The sequence below is a fragment of the Crocodylus porosus genome, unplaced genomic scaffold, assembly GCF_001723895.1.
Source record: "Crocodylus porosus isolate Cpor-Errol unplaced genomic scaffold, CroPor_comp1, whole genome shotgun sequence".
Lineage (NCBI taxonomy): Eukaryota > Metazoa > Chordata > Crocodylia > Crocodylidae > Crocodylus > Crocodylus porosus.
The window spans coordinates 195,735,638-195,756,122 of NW_017728886.1; positions in this window are offsets into that span (position 1 = coordinate 195,735,638).

Consider the following 20,485-nt stretch of genomic DNA (forward strand, 5'->3'; position numbering starts at 1 on the left):
TATACCTTTTGTCTCACCAACAATGTGTGCCTAAGGATTTGTTATTCAATGAGCCTCCAAAGAAAACGAACCGAGAGAGAGTTTTTTTTACCTCATGCTCAAGTCAGGATCATTTCTGACTACATAAAGTGTCTGTTTAACCTGCTTTTGAAAATTTCCAAGGATGGAAATTCCACAGACTGTCTAGGTAGCCTGTTCCAGTGTGTTACCACCTTCAATCTTCCCTTCTCCACACTAAATAATGCTCTTTCCTTGTAATCCATGCTTCCCCAGCCTCTAATTGTTTTTCTTGTGGTCTGTTGGACTTTTTCCAATCTGTTTACATTTTTCTTGAAGTGTGACACCCAAAATAGACACAGTACAGATACAGTAAGGCCTTACAAGTGCCAAATAGAGCGTAACTTTCCTATATAACCCAGTATACTTATGGGCCACAGTAACCCCCAGGTCCTTCCCTGCAGTACTGTACCTAGGCAAGCATTCTCCAGTCTGTATTTGCACATGCAATTGTTCTGTCCTAAGTACAAGACTTTGTACTTGTCCTCCTTGAATTTCACCCTGTGAAAGCTGAAAAGTATGCCTGTGTGATAAAGGTGCTTGCTAAAGGCTCTATGAAGATTACACCAAGTGTTTTTTTCTGTATTTGTTTAACTATTACACTATATGTTGTTGCTAAAAGCCTAATTAAAGTTTAAGATGTAGTGAGGCCTTGTATAAAGTAACGCCTAATAAATTTAGCAAAGCCTTGAAGTAGTAAGGCCCTGTGGCACAGTTAAAATTACCTTATCAAAGGAATGCAAGGCTTATACTGCTATTGGTCAGTCTAAGGACAGTTGAAGTAAAAGGAATCTGAGTTGTTGTACATTATCAGTACCATTCAGAAGCTATAAATTAGCTGGAATATCCGGAAACCATTCAGAAGGAAGATACAGCTCAGTGAAAAGGATTAGTTAGCTGTTGACCTGGATCAGTGCGCCTGTGGATCTTGAGGAGCACAAGAATTGAATTCCAGGGTCCTTCCTGGTATCTCTCGGACAGTGTGGATAGGGGACACCTGACTTCGCTGAACTTTGTGGAAAGAGAAACTTATTGTACATCAGGCATCAGAGGGGACTGCTGATAAGTTGCCGACTTGAATTGTTCTTGTCTGTCATTGTTTGTCTTGTTACTATGCGTAGTTGTGTTTTTTGTTAAGTCAATAAACCTTTCTTACCTTTCTACCCCTGACCATACTCTCAATCCCGAACCCTCTGCAGGTGGCTGGGACACACGCAATTGATTTGGGACCATTTCCCCAGTTTATCAAGCTCATTCTGAATCTTAGCCTCACCATTCATAGTGTCTCCAGCTCCACTCAACTTGGTGTCATGTAAATTTCCTAGATGTACACTCAGTTCCATTCCCCAAATCATTAATGAAAATATGAAACTATACTGGACCTAGGAGAGATACCTGCGGAACCCCATTTGATACCTCCTCCCAACTAGACATTGAGCCATTGAGTACTATGATCCAAGTAATTATTTATCCACCTTACAGTACTTTCATCTTTCTGTCAGACTGTATTTCCTTGGCTTTTTTAGGAAAATGTTGTGTGAGAAGTATTAAAAGCCATTCTAAAGTCAAGGTATATCACATGCACTGCTCTCTCCCTATCCACGAAGGCTGTCACTTTATCATAGAAGGAAATCAAGTTAGTCAGGCATGACTTACTCTTGGTGAATCCATGCTGGCTGTTCCTGAACACCTTGTTCTTCTCTAGGTGCTCAGAAATAGATACCTTGACCTGTTCCATGATCTTTCCACATATTGAGGTCAGACTGACAGGTCTGTAATGCCCCAGATTCTCCTTCTTCCCCTGCTCAAACATGGGCACTGTATTTACACTTTTCCAGTCGTTTGGGACCTCACCCAACCTTCATGAGTTCTCAAAGAGGATAGCTAATGGCTTCAAAACTACCTCAGCTAATTCTTTCAGTGCACTAGTGTGCATCTCATCCAGCCCCATTGAATTGAAAGCATCTGGTTTCTCTAAGTAATCTCTAACCTAGTCTTTTGCTACGCTGACCTGTTTGTCTCCTTTCCTATCTTTGTCACTAAATGCACTCATTATCTGGTAGCTGACTTTATTTGTGAAGACTGAAGTAAAAAGGCATTGAATACTTCAAACTTCTCTGCATCATCTGTAACTAGATTGCCTTTTACATTCAGTAAGGAACCTACCTTTCCTTGGTCTTCCTTTTACTTCTGCATATTTTCAGAAACCCTTTTTATTGCCTTTTGTTACTGTATGATTACAACGCTGTATGATCACATGACTCCTGTCTCTTCAGTGAATGGGGTAGATGATACTCATGCAGTGCAAGTCCATTCACTCTTTATTGCTTAGTGTTACCCAAGGCCTTATTTACTACACATTATTTTATTCTGAAGACAAAGTTATTATTTTACTCCTAAACATTTCAATTGTGCTCACTGCTGTCCTGAGTGCTTCACAAATATGAATACATCTATTTTCATACCACCTCAGTACTAAGGAGTGTTTTAGAAAGGGGGAAAGAAGGCACAGAGAGGTTAACTCAAAAGTATTCAAGAATTTGAGGAACCCACTTGGAGAAACAGTAGTTAGACATGTACACTTCACTGCAGAGCTGACTAATTATCTTTGAGGTTAAGCATCACCATCTACATGTGTTCCAATATTAAGGCATGGTAAATTAATTAACTCCATTATAGGATAGCACTGTGTAGGACAATGACTATCCTACAGCAGAGTAGTTATGTGAGCTGAAATGCATATGTAAATGGTGACTAGGACTGGCTGGGGCACAAGGGTGCTACAGTGCAGGGGCTGTCTGCCACCTAGCTCCACACTGTAGCACTTTTGTGCCTCAGTCAGCCCCTCTGCAACATGTTGAGTTGGGGCAGAGCAGCCCTGGGCTGGCAGACTGAACCTCAGACCCCATCAGTTGGGGCTGCTGCACCCAGGTTCATTGTGTTGTGGTCCTGGGCACATATGTCAATGCTGCTCCTGGGAGCAATAAACTCCAGCGTGAACTGCACCAGAGTTTATTTCTACATACTAATTGCATGTATAGATGCACCTAGAGGGTACATCTACATGTATGCTGTACTGTGGAGTAGACTAATTAGCTCTGCATTAAAACGTCACCACCTACACATGTACCATTATCAGGGTGCCTTAAATAAACTCCACCATACAATAGTACTGTTGGAGACAGCACTGTATTATGGCAGAGTAATTTACTGCACTGAAACACACATGTGGATGCTGACCATGGGTGTAAATTGTGCCCAGGCAGCCCATCCAGGCAAAAGCCTTCTCCACCCTGGCTCAGATTGCTTCTGTCCTGGGTGAACATGTAGATGCTGTGTCTAGGAATCATTTCCTTTGACTCAAACAGCTGCGGAGTTTACTGCGTTGCATTAATTGCAAGTGCAGATGCACCCAGTATAGCACTGCATGGGCATTTACTGCACAGTTGCTTAATTAGGTTTGCAGTAAACATCACAGCGTCTACACATTCAGGGCTATTAGGCTAGAGTAAACTAATAAATTCTGCAGCAGGGTAGTATTTCTAAATACAAGTGCTACCCCACTGCAGCGTTTTACTCTGCAGCAGTGCATGTGTAGACTCTGCCTTGGCTGGCTGGGACATGAGGGTGCTTCAGTACAGGGGCCAGAGTTTATTGCTCAATGCTAATAGCACACGTGGACATGCCCCATATGTCTAAACACAGCTTCCACTGACTTCAGTTGGGAGTGTCCAACATTCCACAAACCAGCATCCAGGGTCTCAAGACAGATATCCAGAAAATGAGCAATGTGCAATTTAGTGGCCACCTCTGATGATCAGTGGAGAGGAATGGACCACTTAGTGGGTTTTAAAGCTACTTACAAGCAAGAGAATTGTGAGACTTGGGTGTCACGTGGAAGTTCTGTCAGGGAGTATGACCTGGTGAGCATAGATTTTTCCACCCATTGTCTTCAATCATGAAACCCTGCTTCGCTGTTGCCTCCAGCTTGTCTATTGTCTCTTTCCTATCCAGTTCCACACTGCAGTCCTACTTTCCTCATTCCAGACAGTTGCACCTTCTATGCCTCATAGAGTTCAGTGTCAAAAGAAGCCATTAGATTATTCAGACTTCTCTCCCATATAACATAGGCCATTACATTTCACTTATCTGACCCTGAACTGAGCCCAATAACTTGTGTCTGACTAAACCATACAACTGTTTTCTCTAAAGTATATCTTCCAGAAAGTAGTCTTAATTTGGAAACAACAAGAGTTGATTTCTCTTCATGGTTTGTTTCTATGCTTAATCCCTCTGACTAGTAAAATATATTCCCTACTTCTAATTTGAATTTGATCTGGTTCTAGCTTCCAGCCACTGGTTCTTGCTGTATCTAGAGCGAAGAACTCCTGGTAGCCCTTCTTCTTTCCCTCTGATGAAAGTTTATACTGTGTAATTGAGTCATCCCTCAGTCTTCTTTCTTGGTAGTTAAAATAGATTGTGTCCTTTAAGTGTTTCATTGTAAAGCATTTTCTCCTTTTAGTGGCTCTTTTCTGCAGTTTCTCCAAGTTTCCAATATCTTTTTAAACATGTTAACAGCACACCCATTCTAATACTCTGGTATCTGCCTCATGACTGCTGCATATAGAGGTAAAAATCACATTCATATTTCTATTCACTGTTCTCCTTTTTATACATGCAAGGTTCATATGAACCTTGTCTTAGCCTCCTTGCCTGCTCAGTACTCATCTACACCTCAGCTCCCCACCTGATATTGATCTCCCCTTATTTATTGGCTCCCTGTTTTCCTTTACCCCTCTATTTCCTAGCCTCAGTCTCCTTGCTTAGTCAGTCAGTCGCACCCACTTCCATGGCTCCCAATACCCTTGCCAGCTGCCCCAGTCAGGCCCTCCCCATTCCCAGTTCCATTGTCCTTGTTTAGCCAGCCCTAGCTTTCCCTTGGCTCCATTTTCCACCTTTAGTTCCCAGTCTTAGTCTCCCTATCCAGTCACTTTCAGCACTCTCAGTCCACCTCCCAGTTTCTGTTCCCGTCTTTCTATTATCCCCAGTCACAGTTGCCAACACCAGGCTTCTTACCAAATAAATCTATTATCTCACCTTCCCTTTAGGTGTGGCTCTTGTTTCCTTTACCTTCAAATCAGGCATCTTCCTTCTCCACCTGCCTGGACCCAAGATATACAGGGTCCCTGCTCATTGCTCAGTTTCCTCTACCCAGACCTGACAGGGCCTGCAGCAGCCCAGAGCTGCAGTTGCAAGGAAGGTCCTGCTCAGTCCCAAGCTGGAGCATGCTTGGTGTGGAAGGAACTCCCAAACAATTTATCTTTTAAAATCTATTGAGCATGTATGCACCATGGTTTTTCAAAGACTTATCAGCTGATCAAATGTGGACAGATTTCATGCTATGGGATGTCAGAAAGCCCCTTCCCTGACACAAAAGCCAACTCCATGGCAAATTTCAAGGTCCTGCTGCAAATTGTCAGGGTGCAAGAGATTTTCAAATACAGTTTTCCAGAATGTTTTAGCTTGGACAGAAACACTGTACTTTTCTCCACTGGTGTTTTCAGAATCTCCTAAACTGTTTTGAATGAAAGTGCAATGGAAAAGTTCGGCCTAAGTGTTAAAAACTGGCAGAGTTTTAAAGCTGTAATCAGGAACTTACAGAGGGAATTGTCAGACAATCAGTGCTGTCCATAATAGCCACTTGGCTTGGGGTGGTTCTCAAGAAAGTAAAAACAACCAGGTCAACTGATGTAACATTTAAAAAAAATGTTGTTTCCTTTGTTGGTATGTTCAGCTCCTCAGATAACATACCGGTTATTATTGTTCTTATGTGGCATTTATGTAAATACAGGCAATTTTAAGCTTGCAATACTATTACCATCAAGTACAGTTGTTTATGTTCCTGGGAATCCAGGCATATCATGTTATTTGTGCCAAAGTAACTTGCAAATTGACATGTCCTCAATTTCATGTGTACTTGAAACTAACAGCTGAAACTGCCTTTAAAAACCTGCTTTTTGATGCATTCTTTTTGGTGCATTCTTCTCTTAATATTGGAAAGTTAATGGAGATGAGCTCCTCCTCACCCTGGGTGCATATCAAGTTCAGTTAAATATGGAGTTCGTCTAACTACATCAGTGGGAATTACCAAACTAAGCATGCCCCACATACCTGAGTCTTTGACATATCCCAGAGCTGGAAATTCACCTATGATGCTTCTCCAGACTCATCCCTAGTGCTGCTCTGAGGCTCACTGGACACAGAAGACTTAAGAACTTGCACTGGGAACAAGGCTGGAGCAGGCTCACAGGTTAAATTAGGGCTCTGGCACACATCAGCAGACTTGGGTAGGCAAGACATCAGTGGGGTGTACCCAGTCCTGTCTTCTTGAAGGCCTGCTGCTTACATGGAAGGAAGTCCATGGTGGGTATGTGAAGTCTGCACCCTGGCAACCAATAAGGCTCCCAGTGTTACTAATACCACTGGTATTCAATTGGTGTTTATAAAGGTGGAAAGGTTTAAAAAATCCCCTAGTGAACATAACCAATGGGAGTTTATCAAATTACAACAGAAAATAGAATTAACTAGTAAACAGAGATGGTGGTTTAGGTAAAAATGACACCCATACCTAAACCAACTCTCACAAAGTTTGGTGAAAACAAAGACTGTGTCATTCCATTAGTAAAGAATGTTTTGTCAATCCAGTGTTATGTCAGTCAAATAAACAATTTCATTCCCTTGCCTTGGGCCAGAAGTGGAGGCTTGGGGACACAGGCTTGTCTGGTAGTCAAGCTTAGGGCCAGTGGTGGATTAAGATTTATTGGGGCCCTTGGCAAACAACAAATTAGAGGCCCCCCCACCAGGGAGGTGTTGCACAGCTGAAGCTGCAGTCCCCCAGTGCTGTGGAATGGGCTGGGGCTGGCTTGGCGAGGGGAGGACATGAGCTCTGCCCATGGCTGCCCACCCGCCCCTCTGCGGGCCAGGGAGGCAGGGCAGGATGGGGCTGTTTCATCCTGTCCCAGTGGCGCTGGTGCCGGTGGCCTCCCACAGATGTCAGGGAGCAGGAGTGAGCCTGCCCATGGGTTTCCTGGCCTGGCCCTGGCCAGCTGGAGAGGAGGAGGTACACACTCCCTGTCCCAGATACCTGTGGCCAGTGCTGCCCCTGGTGCCCCAGGGTGCCCCTGATTGGCAGGGGCCCTTGGGTCCTGGCCCCATGTGTTAATCCACCCCTGCTTAGGGTATAAGCTTTGGACTCAGAAGGCTAAGGTTTCCATCAGGACCAGGCCCCAGAGGTGGCCATGACTCCCTTCTGCCTCACTCCAGCTCCTCTGTGTAGACTCCCTTTTCATAGAATCAATCATAGAAAGTTAGGGATGAAAGGACCTCAGGAGGCCATCTAGTCCAACCCCCTGCTCAAAGCAGGACCACCCCCAACAAGAGCATCTCAGCCAAGGCTTTATGTAGCTGCATCTTAAAAATCTCCAAGGATGGAGCTTCCACCACCTCTCTGGGTAACCTGTTCCAGTGTTTTACTACCCTCCTAGTGAGAAAATTCTTCTTAATATTTAACCTAAACTTCCCTTGCTGCAATTTGAGACCATTGGTCCTTGTTCTGTCATCTGCCACCACTGAGAACAGTATAGCTCCATACTCTTTTGAACCTCCCTTCATGTAGGTGAAGCCTGCTATTAAATCCCCTCTCAATCTCCTCCTCTCTAAGCTAAAGGAGACCAGTTCCTGCAGCCTCTCCTCATAAGTCATGCATCTCAGACCTGAACCATTTTTGTTGCCCTCCATTGGACACTCCCCAGTTTGTCCACATCCCTTCTGGAGAGGGGGCCCAAAACTGAACACAGTACTCCAGATGTGGCCTCAGCAATGCTAAATAGAGGAAAATAATCACTTCCCTTGACCTGCTGCCAACACTCCTACAAATGCAGCCCAGTATGCCATTAGCCTTTTTGGCAACAAGGGCACACTGTTAGCTCATATTCAGCTTATTGTCCACTGTAACCCCCAGGTCTTTTTCTGCAGAGCTGCTGCCCAGCCAGTCAGCCCCCAGCCTGTACTGGTGCATAGGATTGTTCCAGCCTAAGTGCAGGAATTTGCACTTGTCTTTGTTGAACCTCATGAGATTTCTTTTTCCCCAATACACCAATTCATCTGGGTCTCTCTGAATCCTAGCCCTACCCCCCAGCATATGTACTACTCCCCACAGGGTGGTGTCATCTGCAAACTTGCTGAGGGTGCACTCTATGCCATCTTCCAGGTTGTTGATGAAGATATTGAATAAAACTGGCCCCAGGACCCCTGGGGCACTCCACTTGATACCAGCTGCCAGCTAGACACCAGGCTATTGATTACTACCCTCTGAACCCAATGATCTAGCCAGTCTTCTATCCACCTTACAGCCCATTCATCCAGCCCATACTGTATGGATGGAGAATGTTGTGGGAGACTATATCAAAAGCCTTGCTAAAATCAAGGTACACCACATCCACCAGTGTTCTCACATCCACAGAGCCAGACAACTCATAATAGAGGGCAATCAGGTTGGTCAGGCATGACTTGCCCTTGGTGAATCCATGCTGACTGTTTCTAATCACCTTCTTCTACTCCAAGTGCTTAGAAATGGATTCTTGAGGATCTAATCCATGATTTTTCCAGGAACTGAAAGGAGGCTGACAGGAGGATCTAGGGAATTACAGACCATTTTCCCTTCTTCAATATGGGCACTATGTTTGCCCTTTTCCAGTCATCTGGGACTTCTCCTGATTGCCACGAGTTTTCAAAGATGATGGCCAGGAACTCTGCAATCACATCAGCCATCACTTCAGCCAACTTCCTCAGCACCCTCGGGTGCATCCCATCCAGCCCCATGGACTTGTATATGTCGAGCTTTTCTAAATTGTCCTTAACCTGTTGTTTCACCACTGTTGGCTGCTCAGCTCCTCCCCAAACTGTGCTGCCAGGCACAGTAGTCTGGGAGCTGACCTTGCCTGTGAAGACTGAGGTGAAAGAGGCATTGAGTACTTCAGCCTTTTCTGCATCCTCTGTCACTAGGTTGCCTCCCCCATTCAGTAAGGGACCCACACTTTCCCTGATCCTCCTCTTATTATCGACATATTTGTAGAAATCCTTCTTGTTGCCCTTCATGTCCCTTGGTAGCTGCAACTCCAGTTGCTCTTTGGCCTTCCTGATTTCATCTCTGCATGCCCAAGCACTACTCTTATACTCCTCGCTAGTTATTCATCCAAATTTCCACTTCTAATTCTCTTTCTTTTTGTGATTTAGTTTACTGAAGAGTTCCCGGCTAAGCCAAGCTGGTCTTCTGCCATACTTGCTAGTCATCCTGTGCATCAGGATGGTTTTTTCCCGCAGTATCAGTAAGGCTTCTTTCAAGTACAGCCAGCTCCCCTGGACTCCTCTCCCCCCCATACTGGTTTCCCAGGCAATCCTGCCCATGAGCTCTCTGACACAGTTGAAGTCTGCTTTTCTGAAGTCTGGGGTCCTTACTCTGTTGTTCTTCATCCTCCCTTTCCTCAGGATCCTGAACTCAGTCATCTTGTGGTCACTGCTGCCCTAAGTTGTCATCTACTAGTACATTCTCCACCAGCCCTTCCCTGTTTGTGAGCAGGTCAAGAAGAGCATTTCCTCTAGTTGGCTGCTCCAGCACTTGCACCAAGAAGTTTTCCTCAACACTCTCCAGAAACTTCCTGGGTTGCCTGTGCACTGCGGTTTTGCCTTCCCAGCAACTGTCAATGTGATTGAAGTCCCTCATGAGAACTGGGGCCTGTGACTGGGAAACTTCCACTAGCTGTTTGAAGAAAGCCTCAGACACCACTTCCTCCTGGTCTGATGGTCTATAGCAGACCCCCAACCATGACATCACCTTTGTTGCTCTCTCTTCTGACCCTACCCCAGAGACTTTTGACAGGCTTGTATCAAGTTTCATACTGAAGCTCTGAGCAATCATATGGCTCTTTTACATAAAGTGCAACTCCTCCTCCTCCTCTTCTCCCTTTCTTGTCCTTCCTGAACAGTTTATAACCATGCATGACAGTGCTGCAGTCATGCAAGCTCCCACCAAGTCTCTGTTATTCCAATCACACTATAGTTTCGTGATTGTGCAAGAACTTCCAATTCTTCCTGCTTGTTTCCCAAGTTCTGTACATTCATGTACAGGGACGTAAAGTAACTAGTTGCCCTGATTTCGCAGGAAGAATGAAAACACCTCCCCTGTTGCCCCTTCCTGCTTGCTGTTCCTCCAGGTCATCCACTTCCCCACTTACGCCAGGGCTTTGGTCTCCATCCCCAGTTAACCTAGTTTAAAGCCTTCCTCAGTAGGTTAGCAAGCCTGTCTGCAAAGCCTTCTCCCTCTTCATGAGGTGGATACCATCTTTTCCCAGCAATCCTTCTTTTTGGAACATCATCCTGTGGTCCAAGAATCCATCATCTCGTGGTCCTCTCACCTGCCATCCCTAGAATTAATTTATTCTAGAATGGAGGGTGCCCCAGGATCCCAGAGTGAGCCCTAGCCTGCTTTGGCCAGGAGTCCTTCCCATGCCAAGCTGACCCTCAGTCCTGTCCTTCAAGCCCAAAGTGGGTACCTGTCTTGGCCCCATTAGTGTCTCAGTTTCACTAAGGGCTATTCATGGCGTCCTTCAGCCCTGCAGCCATGCCCATGCCTCACAGATGTTACCTTAGATTGTCCACTGGGCATGATGACCAGCAATTGGCTGTTAAGCAATAAATCTACCTAGACTGTTGAGCCCCTAGCTCCAGCGAGGCTTTCTTCACCCTGGGCCCTTAGCCCTAGCTTGGCTTCCAACTGCACTAGGTGTTAGCCTCCCTTGGCTTAAGCCTGCTCTAGTCTCATCCTCTCTATTGTCACCTTAGCCTCCTGCTCTCTGGGCCTCTGGCTACTGTGCCTCTGTCCCAGCCCTCAGCCCTCTGGGTCCCTGACCCCAGGCTGGGCTGCTTCCTCTGGCCTTTGCTCTCCTGGCTTCAGCCCCCTGGGTCCCTGACCCCAGGCTTGATTGCCTCTGCTGGTGTTGGCTTTTCCAGACTTGACCTGCACCAGCCCACAGTCCTCTGGGTCTCTGATCCCAGGCTGCCTAACACTGACCTTAGCTCTCCTAGCCTTAGCATAAAGCTGCCCACTAGCCTCAGCCCTCTGGGTCGCTGATGCCAGGTTAGAATGTCCACTACTGAGTGCCTGCAAGGCACCCCTCTGTGGCCTCCAGACCTCTCCTGTAGCCACAGTCTGATCCTCTATTTCTTAATTCAAGCATAAACACAAGCCCACTGGCTGTATAATAAAACCACCCCTACACGGGGTCATACTTCCCTGCAAGCTTTTTTTTTTTTTTTGATAACTTCAGCTGGGTTGTTGATGTCTTCAAGAGAGAAAGAGCCTCTCCATTCCTTGCCCAACAAGATAATGGGCAGGCTGAAGAATAGAACATCAGGCAACCCAGTTTCTTGGGTCCCTCTTGCCCCCTGATGATCCAGCTGTCAAGGAGGCATCCACCCTGTGGGGAGAAGCACAGCTCAGGGTCCCATCCAGAGATAATGGTGTCAGGAAGCTGGAAAGGACCAAGGTGTTTAGACAAGTCCCAGCTGGAATTGACCAGGTGTCTATGTCGGAGAGTATCTGCAGGGCTCCCAGACACCCAAACATCTGCTAACTGAAGACTCCAGGGTCGAGCAGTCACAGGCTCCACAAAAACATTCTGAAGGCCTCCATGGTACAGGGTGCCTGGGGTGGAGGAGGCTGTACGTCCAAGCCAATAGCCTCATGAGGCTAGTGCTGTACAGAGGAAGGCACAATAGGACAATGTGGAGGGTTCTGGGTTGCTTGGGTGCCTGCCAGGCTGTCTTCTGCAACCCTTCTCTCTCAGTGGCTCCTCTCCCTGCTGCTTCTAGAGCCAGACTGACTGCCTGGTCCTAGGCACTGGTCTTATGTGCCTCCAAAGCCCCACCCCTCTTGTTAGGTAGTTTTCGAACCACCCACAGTGGTTTTCATTTTGGGCCAGATGACCAGCTTGTCTTTGCTGCAGCTTAGCTCAGCTGTTTGTGGCTCTTTGCTTCTGGGCTGCCTACATGCCTACCCTGCCACAGCTTACTGCTTTACAGCTAGTTCCTGGGGTAGTTACTCCTCCAAGGGTAGTCCCTATCTGTGTAGCTTCTAGTCTACCAGCTTTCTGGCAACTAACTCCCTAGAGGCTAGCCTGCTTCCTAGCTGCCAGCCCCCACACAGCCAGCGTGGGCGCTGTGGCACCCCTTAAAGTAACAAGAACCTCTGGCTCCCTGTTACAGGTTCTGTTTCCCAGATATACATTGTGACAGGCTTGTTGCCACCTGGGCAGCTGTGATGCCCCCTAGTTGCCCTCCTGGACCTTTCGTCTCCTTTGACCTTGGCCCCACCCATCAGACCAGTTGAGGCTTTTGGGTTCTCCTGGCCTCTCCAGCAGTATTCTTCGCCCTTGGGTCTTCTACCTGAACCCTGGCACTGCTCCTGTATAGTGAGACTCACAGGCTTTCTATTTCACCCCAAGGTTTTGCTCCCCTTTCTCAGGGATGTGGGTTTTTCCCATGCATGGTCTTTCCCAGTCAATGCACCACTGTGACAGGCTCACTGCCACTGGGGTGGCCATGATGCTTCTTAGTGTCCCTGTTTCTTTCATAGACATCAGGGCTGGAAGGGACTTCGGGCTTATACTAATTCCACTCTCCCTACATTGTTCTCCTGCCATGTCATGTTTTTAGATTTTATAAGTTGATTCAGAGAGGCTGCCACCAGGCCTTAGAATGAGCCCTAATCCCAATAAGCTCCTACTGGGTCTCTCCTGAGACCCTACTGGCCTCAAACCAGCCCTCAGGCTTGATAAGTCCCTCTCAGCCTGACTAGGCCCCTGTAGTGTACCAAGAGCCTTAAGAGCGAATTTCACGATTCCTTCACCTTCCCTATACTGCACCCCAACCCTGACGGATGTTTTCTTTGGTCTTTCTCTTTATACACTCAGCCCCTTTTAGGCCCCTCACACTCCCTGGTCTCTTACTCAGTCTCCCTTAGCACTGCTGGACCCCTGGTCCTGCACACAGCTTCTCTGGGCTTTCAGACCCCCTCATCTGACTTGGCCTGCTCTGGGCTTGTGTACCCTCTGGCCCAGCTCCACCTTTCCTTGGGCTCTCAGACTTTTTGGTTTTGGGTCTCAGCTTTTTTCTAGGCTCCTGGGCTCCTCACTGGGGCCCAGTCTCAGTCTGAGGCAACTGGGTTACCAGTCCTCTAAATATGCCTTGAGCAGGGGTGGGCAATTATTTTGCGTGGATGGCTGCTTACTGAGTTTTGGCAAGCCATTGAGGGCCGCATGACAGGCAGCCTAAGGCAGATTAATATTATTTTAAAAAATTTTTTAGGGGCCCTGCAGACCGGATGAAATGGCTTGGTGGGCCACATCCAGTCACCGGGCCATATTTTGCCCACTCCTGGCCTTGAGCCTGCCCCAGCAAGGCTCAAGGCTGAACAAACAGCATAGGTGGAAGAAGACCGGAGCTAGTGGGGCTTAGCCCCCACAAACACAGGGCAGCGGTGGCAGCACACAGCACTGCAGCGCAGTGTGGGCACAGGCTCTGGGCAGCTTCAAGGGTGTGGGAGGGGCATACACAGACACAGATGAGCAGCTGGAGCCAGTAGTTGACTGGGACCTCAACCCAGCCTGGCCATGAGTGGAGCAACACCCAGCAGGTAAATGTGTGGATGGGAAGGGGCACGGGGTGGAAGGGAAAGGGTGTGGGGGGGGCAGATCAAGGCCCTCATGGTGAGGGAGGGAGTGGGACAGAGGCAAGGGCATAGGCTGGGGTGAATGGGGCCCCAGGGCAGGCTGTGGAAGGGTTGAAGCTGGGGTGGCTCATCCAGAGGTGAAGGGGGCTCCCACTGCTGTGCGCACTCCTGGGGCAGGTTTAGGAGCAGGTCCCCCCCAGATCTGTGCATGAGGCTTTGTGGAGGTGGGCTGCTGCTGTGGACTGGGCTCTGGACCCCGCTGCCAATGTCCCTGCAGCTGCATGATGCCACGTGCCTCTCATCGCCAGGCAGGCAGGGGACGCAGCACAGCTAGCATGCAGGAAGCATGTGGCATTGCGCGGTTGCCAGGGCACCGGCAGCAGGGTGCAAAACCCAGCTTGCAGCAGCAGCCCACCTCTGCAAAGCCTTGTGCAAGATCCAAGGGGCACCCCCATGCCTGTCCCAGGCAAGCCACCCCGGCTCTGACCCTCTCACAACCTACCCCAGGGCCCCATTCACCTCAGCCTGTGGCCCTGCCTCTGTCCTACTCCCTCCCTCACCACAGGGGCCTCAGTCTGCCCCCCAACACCCCTCCCATACCCCTGCCCACCCCTGTGGCTCTTCCCATCCACACATCTACCTGTTGGATTGTGTGTGTGTGTGTGTGTGTGTCTGTCTGTCTGTGTGTGCATCTGTATGTGTCTGTCTGTGTGTGCATCTTTCTGTGTGCCTGTGTGTGTGTAGAAGTATCTTTTAAGTTTTACTCATCCCTCCAAATAATATCTTATCCCTCCACCTATGACAATCAGCCTAACTCAGATAAACAAGCAGCATCACTGCCCTCTGGCAGATGCCTCTCCCTTCTAGGGATTTAACATAAACAAAGGCCACTCACCTGTAAACCCAGTCTTTCATAGCCCAGGAGACTTCCCTTAGTTCCCAGACCTGCAGGGTTGACCCACAATATCCAGTCTCTTCAGGAGACCTGCAGCCAGGAGATCCCCACTTAGTTGCAGGCTCTGGGCTTATATAGCACCAGCCTGGGCCCTGGGTGAGCTCCTCATTAGTTCCCCTCTGCCATCGACAAGCAGACTCTAAAATGAGCAGGCACATCCCAATGCCCTGCTACAGGCATCCTGCATGACTGTAGTCAGATAGCTTACCCTGTCTGTGCCTCAGTTCCTCATTTGTAAAATAGGGATAATGATACTTCCCTATCACCCTGTGCTGTATGAGGATGAACACAATAGAAGATATTTGGGTAAAGAGAAGACAAGAAATAAGCTCTGAGAATGGGTATTTAACTCCCATATAAATAGGAAGATAGAAATGGAAAACTGCCCCTTTAGCTATTTCTATAGTTTTATTGGTATATTAATATCTCAGCCCAGAACACACAGTTGCATGACCCTACTGCATTCCTTGGTGAGATGCTACAAACAGAGAGCACAATTAATTCAGAGGAGATGGTTTAGATACCAAATTAATTCTAATGGACAATAGTAGAGAGGAGAGATTTTTCAAGAAAATAGAGAAAAACTAAATTCCCATTTTTCTCTACAGCCTAAGAACTTCTTTACGAACAGAAAGGCAGAAAATATAGTAATGCTAATGCTGGGTCTCATCTGTCTTCCTTCCTTTATTATCTGCTCAGAACCAAGGACAAGATGCTTGGCTGCTGTAAACAGTCTTTGCAACTTTAATTAAAATGGAGCTATGTTGGTCTACAACAGCTGAAGATCATCTCCCACTTGATCTGTACATGAGCACTTCATCAGACCTGGGTTTATTTTTGTTAGTCAACTCAGAGCAAAAAATTAGCTTTATATTGTGTTAAAAATAGTAGAAAAGAGAGGAAATAATCAGCCATATTAAAAACTGGTGTGATAACTGCAAGTGAAGCAGGCTAGATATGGGTTAGCTATTTAAGGTGAACCAAATCCTTTCCTTTTCCAAATTATGTGATCCCTAGTGTGGGGGGAATATGACATGAGACAAAATTATATCAGTGCTTTTTTAAAGTGGTAATTTTCAGTATGACCTTTCATGTAATGCTTTGTAAATCTATGCAGCACAATGTAGTACAGAGCTAGTCATTTTTCTGGTTTTTAAAACAATAAAGCCTGACTTATAATGAAATAAAGTGGTAAATAATAGTCATCCTTTTATAAATAAGCAAACTAGTTACTCTAATGTTGCCCTTGCTATTTAGTGCCAAAGTGCAATGTGCAGCCATTGCCACCTCCTGGGATGCCATCTGTCATTGCCTCCCTTTCCTGTTTCTGTATCTCCTGTTGGGTAAAGTTGGAGCATCAGGAGATTTGGCTGACCATGGAAAAAATATAATGTGAGCTCCCCACAGGCCAGGACAGTCTGCTACTAATAATGCCTTGGTCCCTGCCTGAGGGAGAAGAAGATAAACAGACCTTGTATTGCTCCTAGGTGAAGTTCCTGAATCATTCTAACATGAACATATTGTAGAGTCTCTAGCACAGACAAGAATATGACATAATACATTTTAATGCAAAAAGAGTTAGTTCAATACAGTGAAATAGAATGATTATCTGTGATTGCACTGATCTAATGCATTTAATAGATAAAAATTTGCCTCTGCAGACAGTTAAAAATCAGCTTCAGTAGTACCATCTAGTTTTAACAGGCTCTCTTTCATTTGCACATGTTAACAGCTCATATAAGACCTTTTCACAGAATGGGTCAAATTTTGTTTCTGTAAATATATGCACAACTCCCAATGGAGTCAACAGGGGCTGTTCTTACAAATCTCAAAGCAAAAAGTGCTCTACTAATTGTCACATGACTGCCAGCAGGTGCAACATCAGATAATGGGGTAAATAACTATTCTCTGTCTTCAGGTTCCCTTTTAAAGGTTGCATTTCTAGCCTTCAGTAAGTACAAAAATCCCCAAATTTAACTGAACCATCAGTTCTACAACCATAAAAGATATTTCTAAAAATGATACCTGTATGCTATTCCTCCTTACCACTAACAGCAAATGGGGACTGGTGAGTAACCAGTGCTCACCATCTACAGAGAGGAACCATACCTCCATACCTACAGAGGCTTAGAAACCCCACTATTGCCAATTCAAACCCTCCTACAGCCAGAGAACATTTGTATATATGCCCTTTTAAAAATAGGGCATACACCATTGTTCAGATAATTATTTTAGGAAGAATTTTCTCTTTTGTTGTAGTAACAAGTCTGAAATTATTATTTTTTTCAAGACAAGACCTTTAATTTGAAGATGATTGCATTCACAAAGCCTAAGATGAAGACCCCAACTGCAAGTAAGAGAAACACTGGAGAAGAACACTTTTTTTACATGGGAATTTCAGAACTCTCAATTGTTTTCCCTTAGGTTTTTTTAAATTAAAGAGTTCAGTCTGGTAAGAGTATATCGAACTATTGGTACAAAAATTTAAGCAGACAGAGGCTGTTGGAACACATAGCATTTTGGGCATGTGCCTTTTATGGGGTAGATGATAAGAGAAACAGGAATATGTGGCACATTAGTCATATCAACTTTATGCCTCTCAAGTCTTCTCTTATATAAGGCTGGCCAGCTGATTGAATTTGTCTTCTGTATCTTCTCAGGGTCTCCAGGGATGATGTCAAGGATACAGAAAGGTATGCCAAAGTATAGCAGCCACAGTTGTGGTGCAAGGAGTAGAGACGGCAAAAAGTAAAAATGCATACAACCAAGTTGCACAGGCTGTCTTGTTTCATTTCCTACCTGGGAGTTTTGGCTGACAAAAACTAGCAGAAAAATGCATGGTAAATCTGAGACTATTGAACCAATGACCACATGATCTATAACATAAGAGATGCACCTGCTGCCAGTGTACAGGAAGGTGGCGTTGTTGAATTCACTTCCTCAGTGATATGGTTTACTTTGTTCAAGTGAGAATTTCACACTAAAATGAATTAGAAATTGTTTGCAATGGTGCGCTGCGGCAGCCCTCTCTGGAACCATTATTCTTGAGCTTTTTTGCTCTAAACAGCATACATAGACCTATCTGTCTTACTACCACAAGAATTCACACAAATCTCTAAGGTGTTCAGCTGTAATCTTCACATGAGTGTACTGAACCAATTTGTGTACATTGCTTAATCAATGAGACATAAAACTCCAGCCACTACTAAACTGCTGTTTCAGCTAACAAAGATTTACTCTGCTTTGCCTGAGCATCCTAATTATTATTATTAATAATAATGCTAAAGTAATATAAGTAGATATGATTTATCTGAAAATTTGTATTTCTCACTAAAATGACAACTTGGTAATGCCTGGAGTTTTATTTCTCGTTGTATTAATTCCTTAATTAAAACTAACTGGCTGAGCCCTTCTATAACTCCAGCTCTCACTGTATTAAGATTAGGGAGAATTCTTAACGTAAGATGCAAGAGTAGTCTATCTACTGCAGTAAACTTTAAGGGATTGGAATCACTCTCTGGGGCAATGGTGCACACAATACCCATCCCTACACCCTGGTTGGATACGAAAGAGCTTGAATGGAAATGGTAATTGTCTTTCTCACTGAGGTAAAGATAACTGTGCCTGATCCTGGCTCCTATTCCATCCCCTTTGTGCCACCCCAGAGTTTTAAAGAGGATGAAAAGCTGGTTCAAACAGCTGGTGAGACCTTGGAGGCATAAAGCTGGTGTGGCTGGTACCATGCCACATTCCTGTTTCCCTCACCCTCCATCTCATGAAGGGCTTATGTCTAGAATGCTGCATGTTCTGGCAACCCTTTCCTTTCCTAATGGCCTCTGAAGGGTTGTCATCTAACAGCAGAACTGACAGTAACACTAACTTCTTTTCTGACTCTGGGTCCAAAATAGCTGAATCCTAACTTATTAAAGGACTGTAGATTAAGTCCAGGAGTTGGAATTTGATATGGAATCAGCCAGCCGCAGGAGAAGAGGAGATGCTGGAATTGTGGCCACATTTATCTTTTTTTCTCATGAAATAGGTAGGCTACTGCATGATGAATAAACAGCAGTTTCTGAATGTACTTACCAGAGCCAAACAGAATGAGTTGCAATAATCCAATCTGAAGGTTTTGGATCATCTGCTGGATACACAGAGGTGAAAGGTGCGTGTCTCTCTAGAAACAATGCTGAATCCAACCTTATCCCATGAGTGGCCCCCCTATGATCAACAAGGGATAGGTGTGCACAATTTTCAAGTCACTATCTTGGTAGTGCTTCTCCTTCTTCAAATCTTCCTGTCTCCAGCTGCTCTTCACCCATGTCAAAAACTCACTTATTGTGAAAGTTGTGCAGGAAAAAACCTGAGAGAAATAAGCAGATGAGGTTCTTTGGGGAGGTGTGATACCTTTTTATTAGACCTACTAAATAGTTGGAAACATAGTTCTTTGCAAGCTTTTGGGCACAAACACCCTTCCTCAGGGCATTTGATTTTATCCATGGATTGTTATATCTGACAAAAGGCTTATGAGCACAGCAAGTCTTTTAGTTAAAATGGAAGAAATATTGTGAAATTTCTGTCTCCTGGGGCAAAAAGCTGCTAAAGTTTCTTGTGAGTTTTCAGGCCATCTAACCTGGACTGACACTTGATTTGCATCAAACTTCACCTGACTGCAAACCTGATATGAATCTGCAGATTACATCCCAGGCCAGCTGCAATATATTGACAGAACATGGCATCCACAGGCCAGTGTTGCACTCTTAATCACATTGCTGAGAGATCTTGGGTGCGACTCTTAGAGGCGGTCAGCAGAGGCTTAATTCTACTTACATTCAAGTCAGTGCTAATGCTTCTGTGAATTTTAATGGAAGTGTATTTCAGCCCATACATGGCACATTTGAAAAACCCACCCATCATACCTCAAGATCTGTTCTGTACCCATGAACGGGAATGTTAATAGACTTAAGTACAACATGCCTTTTGATGAAATTTTTTTAAGGTGAACTACCACCTGCCCATTAGGATGCTGGGTTGCCAGCAGGCCAAACCAGAGCATGATAATGTACTTGAACTTTGCCATGTTTGATTGTTATTGAGAAAATGTATCTTCCCAATGTTAGATTTCAACATGAAATACCTAATTGTATAAGCAGGCTGTACTATGTCTGTTCATCTCCAGTGTGTAGTGAAATGTCTAAAAGCCCTTGTGAATACTTTAACTATCAGAAGTTATTCTAAAATTACTCTTCTCAACAAGACTGTTGCAGGTGGCACTCAGCTTTTATTTTCCCTGGGGGCAAACCTGTCCCCAGAAACAACATAGATAATAAACAAATACAGGCAGTCCTTGATTTACAATGTTTTGAGTTACAACATTTCTAAATTGACACCCTGTTTCAACTTTATGATGTCAGTTTTGACTTTACAACGCTTGATCCGATGCAACTCCATGCCACAGACAAGACTCCAGAAAAACCTGCAGCCAAGACTCCTGAGAAGAATCCAGCCAAGAGCCCTTCAAAAAGTCTAGCAAAGTCACCTCAAAGAAGTCCTCCCAAATCAGTATGATTGCTATGTACAATATAAGTACATTAATTACTCATCTATAATGGATCGAATACAAAATTCTGGGGTATTTTTGGTGAAAACAGGGTATTGGGCCTTGGTTCAGGAGCCAATCCCCCATTTAT